This window comes from Cupressus sempervirens, chromosome 5 (assembly GCF_028749045.1).
Source record: "Cupressus sempervirens isolate cs-2001-9-10 chromosome 5, ASM2874904v1, whole genome shotgun sequence".
In the NCBI taxonomy this organism is placed as follows: Eukaryota; Viridiplantae; Streptophyta; class Pinopsida; order Cupressales; family Cupressaceae; genus Cupressus; species Cupressus sempervirens.
Genome location: NC_143122.1, coordinates 918299686 through 918313813, shown reverse-complemented (window position 1 = coordinate 918313813; position 14128 = coordinate 918299686). Strand labels below are relative to the sequence as shown.

Here is a 14128-nt window from a genome sequence, read left to right as displayed (position 1 = left end):
GAAGAGCGCAAGTCCATCTCCATGATTATCGTATATTTCGTTGTTAGATCAATATTGAATTGAAAGTAAGTTGAAAAATTGGCCAGAGCCCCAGTAGACCTATTCCATAGCGAAATACGGTCAGTATAATAAGCCCAGCCAGAACTGTTCTTAAGGTTCCCTGATGCTTCATTTCGTGTAAGCTGCAGGGCTCCTTGATTACTCTCTTGATATGTGGCATCATTTTTCCTTTGTATACCTGTTAGAGGAGGGAAGCTAAAATAACGTTTCCTGCATGTGATGATAATAGGAAAAGAGCAACACAAGTTAAGAAAAGGAAGGCCCGTCTAGGGTGAGTGAATTTAGCCATCCTAATATGTGATTTAGAGGGTCTCTGAGGGTAATTTGTTAGCAATTATATTTTGTAGTGCCTTTCATAGGAAGAAGGCTATTGCAATTGTTCAGCCGATTCCATTTCGAGATAGGAACGAACACATAGGCTTCTCTCTTCATTATTATCTTACAGGATTAGGACCTGCCAATTCGTTAGTCGGCATGGACCTTCGATGGCCCACAGGTTTCATCGAGCTCTTCATGGACGTAGGGATCAGAGCCCAAGAAAACTCTTTTTGATATCAAGCAACGTATAATTCTTGGTGGAAATTCTTGTGAATATTCTAACGAAGTATATATATGTATATATTCTAACGAAGTATGTATATATATATGTATATATATATATATATATATATATAAATTATTTATATATATATATGTATATATATATAATATATATGTATCTATATATATGTATCTATATATATATATATATATATATATATATATATATATATATATATATATGTATATATATATATATATATATGTATCTATATATATATATATATGTATCTATATATATATATGTATCTATATATATATATATATATATGATGGATTTGAACCACCATCCCTTGCTTGTAATGAAGGGGCTCATCCATTGAGCTAGGACCTTTTAAAATAAGGAAAAATAATACTCTAAGGTTTTACAAACAAGAGATACAAGAAGGGGGCAAGGCAGATTGATTCAATGAGTAGGAACATTGATGATGACTTGAGACTTGCATGTGGATAGATGGTGGTAGGCTTTGGTAGCTTTACATCTTGCACTCAAGATTGCATGCTCATCACATAGATGTTGAAACAAATTAGATGGAGCTTAAACTTGTTTTAATTGTAAACTTTAATACATGGTTTCAAATGTTGCTTAAAAGGCTAAAGCTTTTGATAGTTTTAAAAAAACTAAACTCTAATTAAAAAACCTTTACAAGTATGTTCTCAACATGTGTTGACTTGAGGCTTTGGAAATGGGTATGCACATACAACAACAGAGAAAGATTTTAGCTACAATTGACCTCGTACACACATACACCTAATGTGGAAGTAAACACAAGCATGACAAGTATTTTTCATCACCACATATGCCAAGACTGAAAGCCTTTAAAAGTAACTAATTTATTGAATCAATTTTAGATTGTTGTCCAAGAAGAAATGTTGGAAGATTAAGGACTTATTGGTTTTTCCTATATTCTAAAAAAAAATTAAGTGGAAAGAAAATTTAAACTTATTTGCATAAGAAATGATGGCAACTCAAGGTCCTCCCTAAATGATCTACACAAAGTTTACTTAGACCTTGTAAAGTCTAGTTGGCAATTATTAGTATTTAAACATTAAACCAAATTTCTCCTTTTTTTATTGACCAACCACTAGTTATGAAAATAAGAGGAAAGGTCAAAGAACCATACAATGTGGTTTGAGATTTGTCTCATACTTTATTCATGTGATAATTCTATAAGAGGTTCTTCTTGTAACCACTTGTACCATGTGCTTCCCCTCAACATATTAAAGCCAAGTCAAGTAATCACCAAACTTTGTGTCAAGAGTTTGGCTTGAACAATATGGTATTCTTGCTTTCAATAATGATTATGACACAAAATGTGAATGGGATATAAGTAAAATGCATAAATGTTTTGTTGATCAAATGCTACAATCTATAGTAAAATACAACCTCACCATGCTTAACTGACCAAGGCGGACTATTGTCTAGCATACAGATGTCTATCTAGTATGTAGAGGTAAGGCTTTTAAAATTCAGTAGTTGACCTTCCAACAAATGGTGCAAACATGCTACTGCAGAATTTGTTTGCAACCAAGCTTTAAACATGGATATCCAAATAAACAAAGCCATCGTAGTAGCTAAAACTTAAACAAGCATGAAATTCAAGGAAGTAATTGCCATAGCTTGATTCAATACAACCAAAAATTTGCAAAAGAAGTATCATCAATAATTAGATATAGTTACAAAAATAAGAATTGATTTTAGATGGTTTGAGTGTTAAAGTCAACTTTTTCAGTTTCTCTTAGTTGACTGTATAGGTTATGCTAAGCATACCAAGGCTATCATGCTATATTTTTTTTCAATGTATTTGTACTCCAAGTTTAGAAAATATGAATTCTTGGATCATAATTTAATTCCTAATCCAAGCTTGCTATTTGTGAAATGAGTGTTTGATTCCATTTTCTTTTAGAAAGTCTTCCATTGAACTTTCTTGTGTCATAACTTTGTGGACAATGTGTTGGTCTAGGTATTCTCTGTTGAAATCTCTTGCGTCATGCTTTTTTGGACAATACATTGATCCAAGAATTCTATGCTCATTCTCCAAATCTTTCTTAGCAATTGATGTCTTTTCTACCTCGTCTTTTGAATATTTTGTGTCACTTTAAGATGTCCAAACTTATAAAATAGCATATCTATGCCAATTTTTAAAATAGATATTTGACTAATAGCATAATATAAAGTAGATCTTTCTTTCTACTTGGTTTTGCTATCATTCCCCCTACACAACACGCAGTGGATTCACAACAATAAAATAAGCTTCTCTAACTATGGACAAGATGGGCCAGCCAATGATAACATACAATCAGGCTACTATGTTTAAATGTCATACAAATAAGCAAGAAGAACATAAGTACATATCAGCAATGACCTATTAAGTTGTTTTAGGACAATAAAATGCATTTTTTTAATGTAAAAGAACATTAAATGTTTTGCACATTCTTTTGAAACCTTTGGACACGAGTTTCCTACGAAAGAGCATGTTTTTTCTAGCATATGGAGCAACCATATGGGCTACTATTCTATCTCCTATTTTTTCCTATAATGGGACCCCAAATACATGGATCCAAGGGGTTTCTAGATTTCTCTATCGATATATATTAAGAGAAGAAAAGAAATCTAGCCTTTATGGATTCATCATAAATCATAATATGATCATCTACAAGGAAAGTCCTCTAACTTACATCTTTCTCAGTTTTTCTAGAATTTAAAATTTGCCTTCTTTATTAAAAAATGATTATATTGTAAAACCCTCATATCAATATCATAATTTGACTTTCTATGGAAAAATTGTCCTCATTATCAATGATTACGTTCTTGTAATTCAATTGACATGTATTTTCTTCTCCTTTGCATAGGTTGCTAGGATCCTTTTACTTAAGAGAATTCATTTCTTTTCTTTAGTTTCTTCTATGCTATTACTTTAAAAGCTTTTGTTGATCTTGATGGAGCCTACATTTTTACAAAATTAGATCTCCCATCTTAGCACAATGATTCAAATTATAACAAAAATTGGACATTAAGCATGGAAAAAACATCAAATGTAGAAATGATTAATGAAGTTCATGATGCAGGTGCATCATAGGGACATCTTAAGAAGTCTAGGAATGGAATTGAAGATAATGCATACAGCATTGAACTTTAAATTGGATGAAATTTTACTTGTACGTACTTGTGATAACATTTAAAATGAGAGAAGATTTGACAACAATCATGGCTATAGTGTTGTTCAAGAGCGCATGGTTCTTGCAAATGTTGATGGAAATTGTAATATCATAGAAACTAGAATTACACATATTGTAAATAAATATTATTTTCTATGTGTTAAGCTTTACAGTCTCAGACAATAGGAGTACTTAACATGCTTGACCTGTAAGTATATGTGGACACTTGCGAAGAGAAAAAAGCCTGTATATGACATGTGGAGTCGAGAGGGCATGAAGAGGAAATCAAGAATAGTAGCAAAAACATATTCATAGGTTGGCAACAGTATAATAGTTCCAATAATGTCATGCTCTATATGCAATGATTTCATAAAACATATCAATTAATAAAAGGATAGCTCCATTGATGTCTACCACCTACAACACTCAGAAGCCCATGCCAACAGTAGAGTTATATCTTTGTCAAACATACAAGCTCCCACCTACACCTTTACTTTGAATGTCTTAGACTAAATTATTATATCTTTACTCATTTAGCTTAGGACGTAGCAGTATAATAGTTCCAGTGTCATGCTCTATATGCAATGATTTCATAAAACATATCAGTTGACAAAAGGACAACTCCATTGATGTCTACTAGCTACAACACTCAAAAGCCCATGCCAATAACAGAGTTATATCTTTGTCAAACATACAAGCTCAATTATTATATCTTTACTCATTTAGCTTAGGACATAAATATTTAATTTAAACCAGACTAATCTACGTCCTCTAAGGATTATTAAAATTATCTACATTTATTTATCCAAATTACAATTATTATCAATAATTAGAAATAATTTATGAATAAACAATTTTAAAAAAATTAAACATTTAATGAAAAATGAAAATCTATTTTTTATTTTATTTTGAGGCAATATAAGACAAGAGGAAACCTATTTTTTAGTTTGTTTGTTGTTCCATTTGTAATTTAAGGTCCCCAATGCTACTTTTATCCCTTACCATTGTAAGAATAGGGCCCCAAAATGTGAGAAATTCTAAATTTGCAAACAAAAAAGTACTCATTGAGTGAGTTGAGAAAATGTCAACATGCATGCAAAATTTTTTGATAGACAGTTGATGTTGGAAAATATTTATTGGCAAAATGCACAAAATCGAAATAAAATAGACTCAAAATTTGCCATGTTTGTAAATATTTTGATGTTGTATACTAGGAAAAAAATAATTAATAAACAAATCTTAAGCAATTCCAAATCTTAATCCATCTAAAGACCTAAGCATGTATATATTTCGTTAAATGCTAAAATGAGTGACAAAATATATTGCATTGTTTCCAAAAATATTATCATCATATGAGCATTTATTTACACGTCAAGAGACTACTTGATGGATTGCAAGTTTTGGCGTAAGATATATAGGGATTTCTTTGTAGAGTAAATCATTCCTAGAGCCATTCAAAAATACAAAAAATCTAATGAGTTGAGAGAATTTACATTGATTTAATTTATTTTTTATTTAGCCTAATGGGTTTGAAAAACTATAAGAAAGTGGCATGGTTACCAAATAGGATACTAAGAAAAATTAAAAGTGAAACACCAAAAACCTCAATCAAAAAGATAGTAGAACAGTTTTTCCTACAATATGCAGAGTTATGAATTTCAGAAACCAAGAATTCTATTTATTCTAATGAGGGATGGATAAATGCTAAATCACTACTCATGAAACATGGGTCAATAAGTTTGACTCAAAAACTACACAGTTAAATCTTGATAGCAATATCACACATCAATAAAATTTATCCTATAGTATGTAGTGCATACATATTTTTAATTTCATTCTTATTAATTATTCTTATTTTCTAATTAGTCCATATACAGTTTGCTAGGGGTTTTATATTTTATCTATTAAGAATTTTAAAAGAAAACTATTCCAACCAATGAACAAATGGCAGTTTAAAATTATTAACACATTGTAATATTTTATTTATGTCCCAGGCTAGAGTGGACTAGAAAGATAAAATAGACAACAAAAATGCAAGGACAATGTAAGATTACTTAATACTTTTTAAATATGACATTTAATACTATAGTTACAACTGTCGTGGGTGAATGCCTTTCCATTTATAGTTCCAGATTGTTCCTAAATTTCTTGTGAATTATTGTAGACCTTCTGGATTTATTCTAGAGTCTATGATGATTTTTAAGTTCCCTGCAAACAAAAGTGAAAATTGATTTGATATTTGTTTTGCCTTTTGGGGTCACTATCAAAAGTTATTTGTAATTTTTTGTTGTCATCAAATTTGTGAGTTTTTGACAAATTATTGAAGTACAATTTTTTAGATAAATTTGTGCAAGGTTTTCTCCCACTTCCACATTGAGATTGTGTGTTAACTTGTACAAATATTAGGTTTGTTAAGGATATCTACTATAGCAGAGCTTAACTCTGGTATGATTTCCCCCATTTTGTAGTGCAGTCTTTAGATTTTATGATAAAGGAGAGGTGATTGCATTGGTTTTTCTATGATTAGAATTCTTAAGTCGTTGGTTTCTGTTATTTAAATTTGAAAAATGAAGATTTTGTTATTCTATTTGTGGTGGCTATTTCTTCCATGCCACTCCAAATTTATACAACCATCAGGATAACTGTTACACGATGTTGTAGATTTCCATTTATTTAAACTCTTTTTTATGTTATTGTCTGTCTCAGTGTCTAAAGGTTCGGTGATGTATAGGGTATTATTTTTTTGGTGGCACACAAGTTTATATATATTGTGATTTCTCCATTAAAAAATTTCTCATCTTTTCAAATGTATTGCACTGTATCGTATTTGTGAGCTAGAGAAAGATTTTACATTTGTAATAATAGAGTAAGGATGAATGTATTAGAAGAGTTGATTAAGTGCATAGGTATATGCAACGACCGATGGAGGATTCACTACCTAGTTGGAACATCATGGAGTTTAAAATTAACCATCCAATGTGGAGTGCATCATCTAGAATTCGTCATACAGCTTAAAAGGTGTTATACGGTGACAATCACTCTTTGTTATTTGTATTTGGATATCTCGCATGGAAGAGAAAATACTCTAGACCAATATGGTGCTCTTGATATTTTAATGCTAATCTTGTTTACTCTTTTAACATTTAAAACACATATGATACACATATAATACTGAGCACCTCGTCTTTATATGATATAATATAAAATTTCACCCGATATTGCTCACTTCGCAACATTTGACTACATATCTTTAAACCCTCCCAACTAATATTCCACTCATCTTGCCAAACTGTAATCTTGGGACAACAGATGGGAAAGTGTTTTTGATACCAAGCGATATGGCATTCTTAGTGGAACTCCTCGTGGATATTCTAACAAAGTACAAAATTTGACGTTGAAATTCATGGGCTTCTTGTTTGATATTACATTTCAGTCTTTTTGAAGGCAGACAGGCATGGTGCATAAGTTGGTGGTTAGCATATAAGTCGAGTCTATTTTATAAAAGGTTTAATTCCTTATTAATTTTTTGTCTTTATTTTACTTACTGATTTTACGATTCGGCATTCCCTAGAAAACACATAGAAGTTGAGCATTTCTTAATGCAGTCGATTGGGTGATTACATTTTGGCATACCAACAAACACATAGGCCTCTCTGTGTTGCGTTAAATTTCATTATTGTTTTGTTATCGATAAGACCTAGGAAATTGTTAGTGATGATGAAACCTCGACAACACGCAGGTTTCATTAAGGTCTTGGTTGAGATATGAAGAGCATGCAAGAGAAATACATTTGATGTCATCCGCTACAGAATTTGTTGTGGAATGCCTTTGGCCATTACGAACAAAAAACATCGAACAGGTTGAAACTCTCGGGGGTTCTTGTTGTGATGTTCCACGAGTTCAATCTTTTTCGAGGCAAATAGGCATGGTCCACAAATGTCGGATATCATAGACATCCATTTTTTAGTATATTATTTTAATGCCTCGTTAGTTTGTTTTCTCTAAGAGGCATTAATTAAGTCAACAGGCTTCTACAATGGGAGCACATTTCGTTGTAAACAATCTAACATTTTGGAAAAAATTGATAGGAAGTTGAACAGTTATACCACATCCTTTATTGAAATTCCATTCGGACTTGACTAGCAATGCTTAACACTGACACTTCCCATTCCCTCATTAACCACAATGTATTTTTGGTTTGAACGCTTTGATATTTCCAAACACTAAACATGCGTCCTGCGAGTCCGTAAGTGCAAAATTCAGGTCCAGTCGAGTTGTCATAAAATAACAGTTTATTGCTGACAGTGTGAAGACACATTTAGATGTTTCTAAATATATTTCTTCGTCATTCACTTGAGCAAGAAGAAAGCCAATAATCTGTTATGACAACAAAACCAAATGTCTTGCCTTATGCTCCATTTTTACGCGTTACATGTTTTCAATTCTTTGAAGTTGAACCATCACACATCAACATTATATATGGCAAGAGCCTATTTTATTTTTTATTCAACATTGTATTAAACAAAAGGATCGATATTTTGATTTCTATTCAACATTGGATTGAGTAACAGGATCAATATTATGATTTCTATTCAACATTGGATTGAGCAACAGGATCATTATTCTGAGTATGTATGTTTATTTGTTTTGATTTCTTCTATTTTTGAAAGTTTTATTGTGTTGTTTTGTCTTATTTTCAAAGCTCTATAATTTCCTTAATTTTTCTTAGAAACTTTGATAGAATAGAAATTCTTCTCAATTAGAAACAATGTAGATTTGTATTTCTTCCATTTTAAAAACTTTTATTGTGTACCTTTTTCCTATTTTGAAATCTGCATAGTTTCCTTAAATTTTCTTAGAAACTTTGTTATATTAGAAATTCTACTCAATTGCAGATTTCTTTCTATTTCTTTCTCTTCATTCAAAACATTAGATTTCTAGAATTTAGATATTATAGTATTAATTAATCTGACTTTTTCATTAGATTATTTGAATCAATGATTATATTCCTCCATCTATTATTAAAATAAGATTACAAAGCTATTTTAAAATAACATTAATAATGGTAATTGTTTGCAATTTTTATAATTATATGTTCTAATTTTTTATTTTTACTATTGAGTAGTAATCTTTTTAATAGATAGATCAATTTTAATATATAAAATTTTAGATTATACTATTTTTCATGTTATATTGTTAAAATTTAGATATGCTCTCAAATTATTGATATTAGAAAACCTTTTAAATTTATTTAGATTTATTTACTACGTGGATTAATAATAATAATTGTTAGCAATTTTTTATAATTATATGTTTTACAATTTTTAAAATTTATTTAAATAAATAATTTGTTCTCGAGAAATATATTAGTATAAAATTATGATTTAGTTAAATTAATATTCAAAATATTTTAACAAGAATAAAAAATGTAGTAGTAGATGGGTTCAACGTTATTTTTAGATTTGATCTTGTAAGATTTTAAATCTTTATATAAGTGTTGCATTCTATGAACTATCATCATCATGTTGAAGAGTAGTAGATAGATTTTAGATCAACTAATTATATAGTATGGGTCATGTGAACTATTATCATGATGTTAAATAGAAGTAGATGAGATTTATATCAATTATAGCTCCTACAAACTATTATTAAGATTTTCAACAAAAGTAGAAGAATTTTTAATCAACTAATTATATGCTATAGGTCCTATGAACTATTATTGTACTATTAAATAAAAGTAGATGGATTTGAGATTAGCTAATTATACTATTATAGGTTTTATCAACTACTATCATGATATTAAATAGTAGTAGAATAATTTAGATAAGCTCATTATACATCATGAAGAAATTTAAATCTAATACTTTAAGGAAATTCTTTAATAAAAATAGGAGTTGTTTTTTTAAGAAATAGAAAATTAATTTGAAACCAATCCATTATATAGTTTATCAAACATCCAAGTTTAGATAAATAAACATAGATACACATGTACAATTATAATTAATTTATATATTTATAATGAATGACACATTAAGTTTTATTAATGAGTAGTAATCTTTTTAATAGATAGATCATTTTTAATATATAAAATTTTAGATTATACTATTTTTCATGTTATATTGATTGATCAATATTATTGTATTGTTGTTATGCATCTTTTGAGAATAGACTTATAGGAAAATATATTTTTATTGCTTGATAATAAAAGAAAGTTTAAAATTATAGGTATCATTTAGTTATGTATTTTTAAAGAAAAAAATTTATAAAAAAATAATTCTTAAAAACTTTGTTAGAATAGAAACTACATGGTCTCTACCTTGTCTTGTGATGTATGTAAGAAGCAGGTCCTAGGCCTTGATATAATCTCTAACATTTTGTTCAAATTTTCTCTAATTTATAAATTTCAACCTTATATTAAAATAGATTAGAAAAGTTCAATTAGATCTATCAACTAAGTCTGAAAGATTAATACACATTTAAATGAAATGATGCATCAGGAAATTTAAATTTTATATTTAAGAATGTCTTTTAATTTTTATAAATTTTATTCTACTTATAAATCTCAATTTTAACGTCTATCAAAAATTGAAGAAAATAAAAAACAATATTTCATGAAATGTTATCTATTTTCTCCTTAATGTTTGAAGTTAGGTTTTACTATTAAATTTTTAAATCAAAGATTAGAACATTATATAAATAATATTAAGAACGTATAAGTTTTTTGTTAAAAGAAATTAAATGCATAGAACTATGTCAATAGGAAAGAATCAATAAAATCTTCTTCTCTTTACCAATTTATTGCTATATATGCATAGCTTAATTCTTGTCATTTTGATACTGACCATTTTTTATCCTTACATTATAGATATCAGAAAAAAATTAACTATGGATGCTCAACAAAATAATTCTGAGAACACTATCACAAGCCCACTTCTTCCAAACGAGTTGGTGCAATGAAGCCAAATTGTTCAAACTTATTTGGATAGATTGGGAACAATCATTTCCAAGTCTTGTAAAAAAATTACAGATGAAATTCATAATGTGAGGTTTCATGTTCGAGGTGTCCAAGATTCTCAAATCTTGTAGATGGGACAATATACAAAGGAAATTCATGAGGCATGGAAGAAATCATTTGGGTTCTTTGAATTTAGGAAAGACATATGCTATGATGAAGAGCAGATGGATGGCGAAAATAACCTTTTCTTCACTGATGAATTCCACATGTTTTTGCATCACTATAATGAAATCTAGGAGTCATATTATTTGACATTATCAATTTTTTTAATAAATTTGTCTGTTCGACTTATCAATTTTGATGAACGTATGTTATTTTTCCTTTGTCTTAAATAAATTTAGTATTATACATACAAGACTATTTGGTATTTAGTATATTTGTAGATCTTATCTACACAAAAAAGTTCCTCCTATATGTATTTGTGAATTGTTAAACTATTAATTAGAAATGAATAAATATCTATCTTATCTAAACTGCAATGCCACTAAATTAATGTGATATTTTAAACCAAATTTATAAAAAATAATTTACTAAATCTACTATTTGTTTAATGTTTGGTTACAAATTTATTTCATAGAAATGAATAAATCAAGTATGAATTTCCAATCAGATCAAGAAAGAAGACAATAACAAATGGAGCAACAAAGAGCATACCGGAGACAATACCAGAGAGAGTATTGTAGACGACGACAAGAACAAATGACATAAGCTGAAAGAGAAGAAGAAAGAAGAAGGAAAAATGAATTTCGACGACTAAATTATGCTAGAAGAAGGGCAGGATTGCTAATACAAGAATTGGAATTACAAAATAGGGATAGAATTACTCGTCAACAAAAATCTGATGAAGTATCTCATTTTGAAACACAAGGGAGAAATGAAGTTGATTTTGAATCAAGTGAGAGGTACAATCAAGCATTACCTGTATTTGTGGAAATGAGTCACCAGAATGAAAATTCAAGAACAACAGAGCGTGTTCCTGAAACACCTCATCCTACAAGCCAAAATAGGATAAATTTAGGTGGACAAGGCAACAGAGAAAATATACAAAACCCAACTGTATTTCTTAAGGACAATTTCTATAGATCCCAAATGCAGTTTCGACAACAACTGGATAGCTTGAAAATGCCACAAATGTGTTATATTTGTTAGGAATGCTATTTACGAATGAAAGTGGTCCGTACATGAGAAGGTCCAGTATGCAATAGATGTTGACAAGAAAAGGGAAACAATTGTGTTCTTCAAGGCTGTGATCAACCGGCCGCCTTCCGCAGGCAATTTCTAGTGTAACCGCCCTAAAGCTATACACGTCAGCTTCTGGACTAGTTTTCCCTGTTATGTAGCACTCTGGAGCAACATACCCCCGCGTGCCCACCACCATGGTCATATGGGAAGCCTCCTGGCCACGTTCCATCAATCTTGCCAAACCAAAATCACCCAACTTGGCATTGATATCAGAATCCAGCATTATGTTGCTTGCCTCCACGTCTCGATGAACGACACGCTGGTCCCACTCTTCGTGGAGATAAACAAGAGCAGAGGCAATGTCACAGGCGATACTATATCTTCGGCTCCAACCCAGCGTATCCTCCTCTTCCCCAAAAATGTGTTTATCCAAACTCCCATTTGGCAAGTACTCGTAGACCAGAAGTAACTCTCCCTTTTCGTGGTACCATCCTAAAAGCTGCACAAGATTACGGTGTCTCAACCTGCTGATTGTTTGAACTTCAGAGACATACTCCTTTCTTCCTTGTCTCGATCCTTGAGCTATTATTTTCATAGCCAGCGCGTCCACGGTGCCGGGCAGGATTCCTTTGTAAACGCTGTCGAAGCTGCCTTGTCCAAGCTTTTCTTTCTCGCAGAAATTTCCTGTCGCGGCACTGAGCTCGGCGTAGGAAAAGCTTCAGGGGCCATGAGAACAGCATTCGTCCAGCTCTGGATCGCTCTCTTCCCTAGCCTTACCTTCTGTTCCCCTTTTTCTGAAATAATGCCACCAGCGAACAACTAGTAAGCCACATAGGACCACAACAACGAAGAACACGCATATCAAATAAACTTTCACAAAAAATCTGTTTGCATTGCCATTTCTAAGTAATTCACCAGGAGGTCCGACTTCCCACGAATATTCAGAAGTAAAATTCCAAACTTTTACGGTGTGCGTCTCCGTGTACTCTCTAGTGGCAGCCGAGAAGCCAATCTTGATGTACTCTGGTAGACAGTTGCTCAGATCTATTGTGTGGTTAAATAGAGCAATTTTGGGTTTAGAAGAATTATACCAGAGAAAGAAGTGCAGAACATTTTCTACACCGTCATAATCCACCCAGGCATCCCATGTCACGTTTGTGAGATTTTGGTGTGTAGAGTGATTAAATAGACTGGATGTATTGAGCGGAAAAATGAACTTCGAGAAAATGCTATTGACGTCGATCCCAACATGATTGTCATCAGGATCCCAATCGTTGTTGTATGTATCAAACTCCACAGCAACCATCTAATAAGATGATTGTTTAAAGCTTTCCTCATTAAACAAGCCAAGAAATCCACCATAAGCGTCCTCTGGTGGTTCCAGTTCAAATGGTTCTTAAGGTTCCCTGATGCTTCATTTCGTGTAAGCTGTAGGGCTCCTTGATTACTCTCTTGATATGTGGCATCATTTTTCCTTTCTATACCTATTAGAGGAGGGAAGCTAAAAGTAACGTTTCCTGCATGCGATGATAATAGGAAAAGAGCAACACAGGTTAAGAAAAGGAAGGCCTGTGTAGGGTAAGTGAATTTAGCCATCCTAATATGTGATTTAGAGGGTCTTTGAGGGTAATTTGTTAGCAATTATATTTTGTAGTGCCTTTCATAGGAAGAAGGCTATTGCAATTGTTCGGCCAATTCCATTTCGAGATAGGAACGAACGCATGGGCCTCTCTCTTCATTATTATCTTACAAGATTAGGACCTGCCGATTCGTTAGTCGGGATTTGATCATTAATTTGATAGGTAGTCTATCTAGTATGTAGAGGTAAGGCTTTTAAAATTCAGTAGTTGACCTTCCAACAAATGGTGCAAACATGATACTGCAGAATTTTTCTGCAGCTAAGCTTTAAACTTGGATATCCAAATAAACAAAGCCATCATAGTAGCTAAAACTTAAAAAAGCATGAAATTCAAGGAAGTAATTTCCATAGCTTGATTCAATACAACCAAATATTTGCAAAAGAAGTATCATAAATAATTAGATATAGTTATTATAGTTATAGGTATAGGTATTCTCTATTGAAATCTCGTGTCATCCTTTTTTGGGCAATAC

At 31.2% G+C, this 14128-nt stretch overlaps 1 pseudogene; it reads right to left on the bottom strand.

The window, feature by feature from the left end:
* Positions 1–11897: 11897 nt before the first annotated feature.
* On the bottom strand, positions 11898–13322 carry LOC149558912 (L-type lectin-domain containing receptor kinase S.4 pseudogene; annotated as a pseudogene).
* Between the last annotated feature and the right edge of the window lie 806 nt (positions 13323–14128).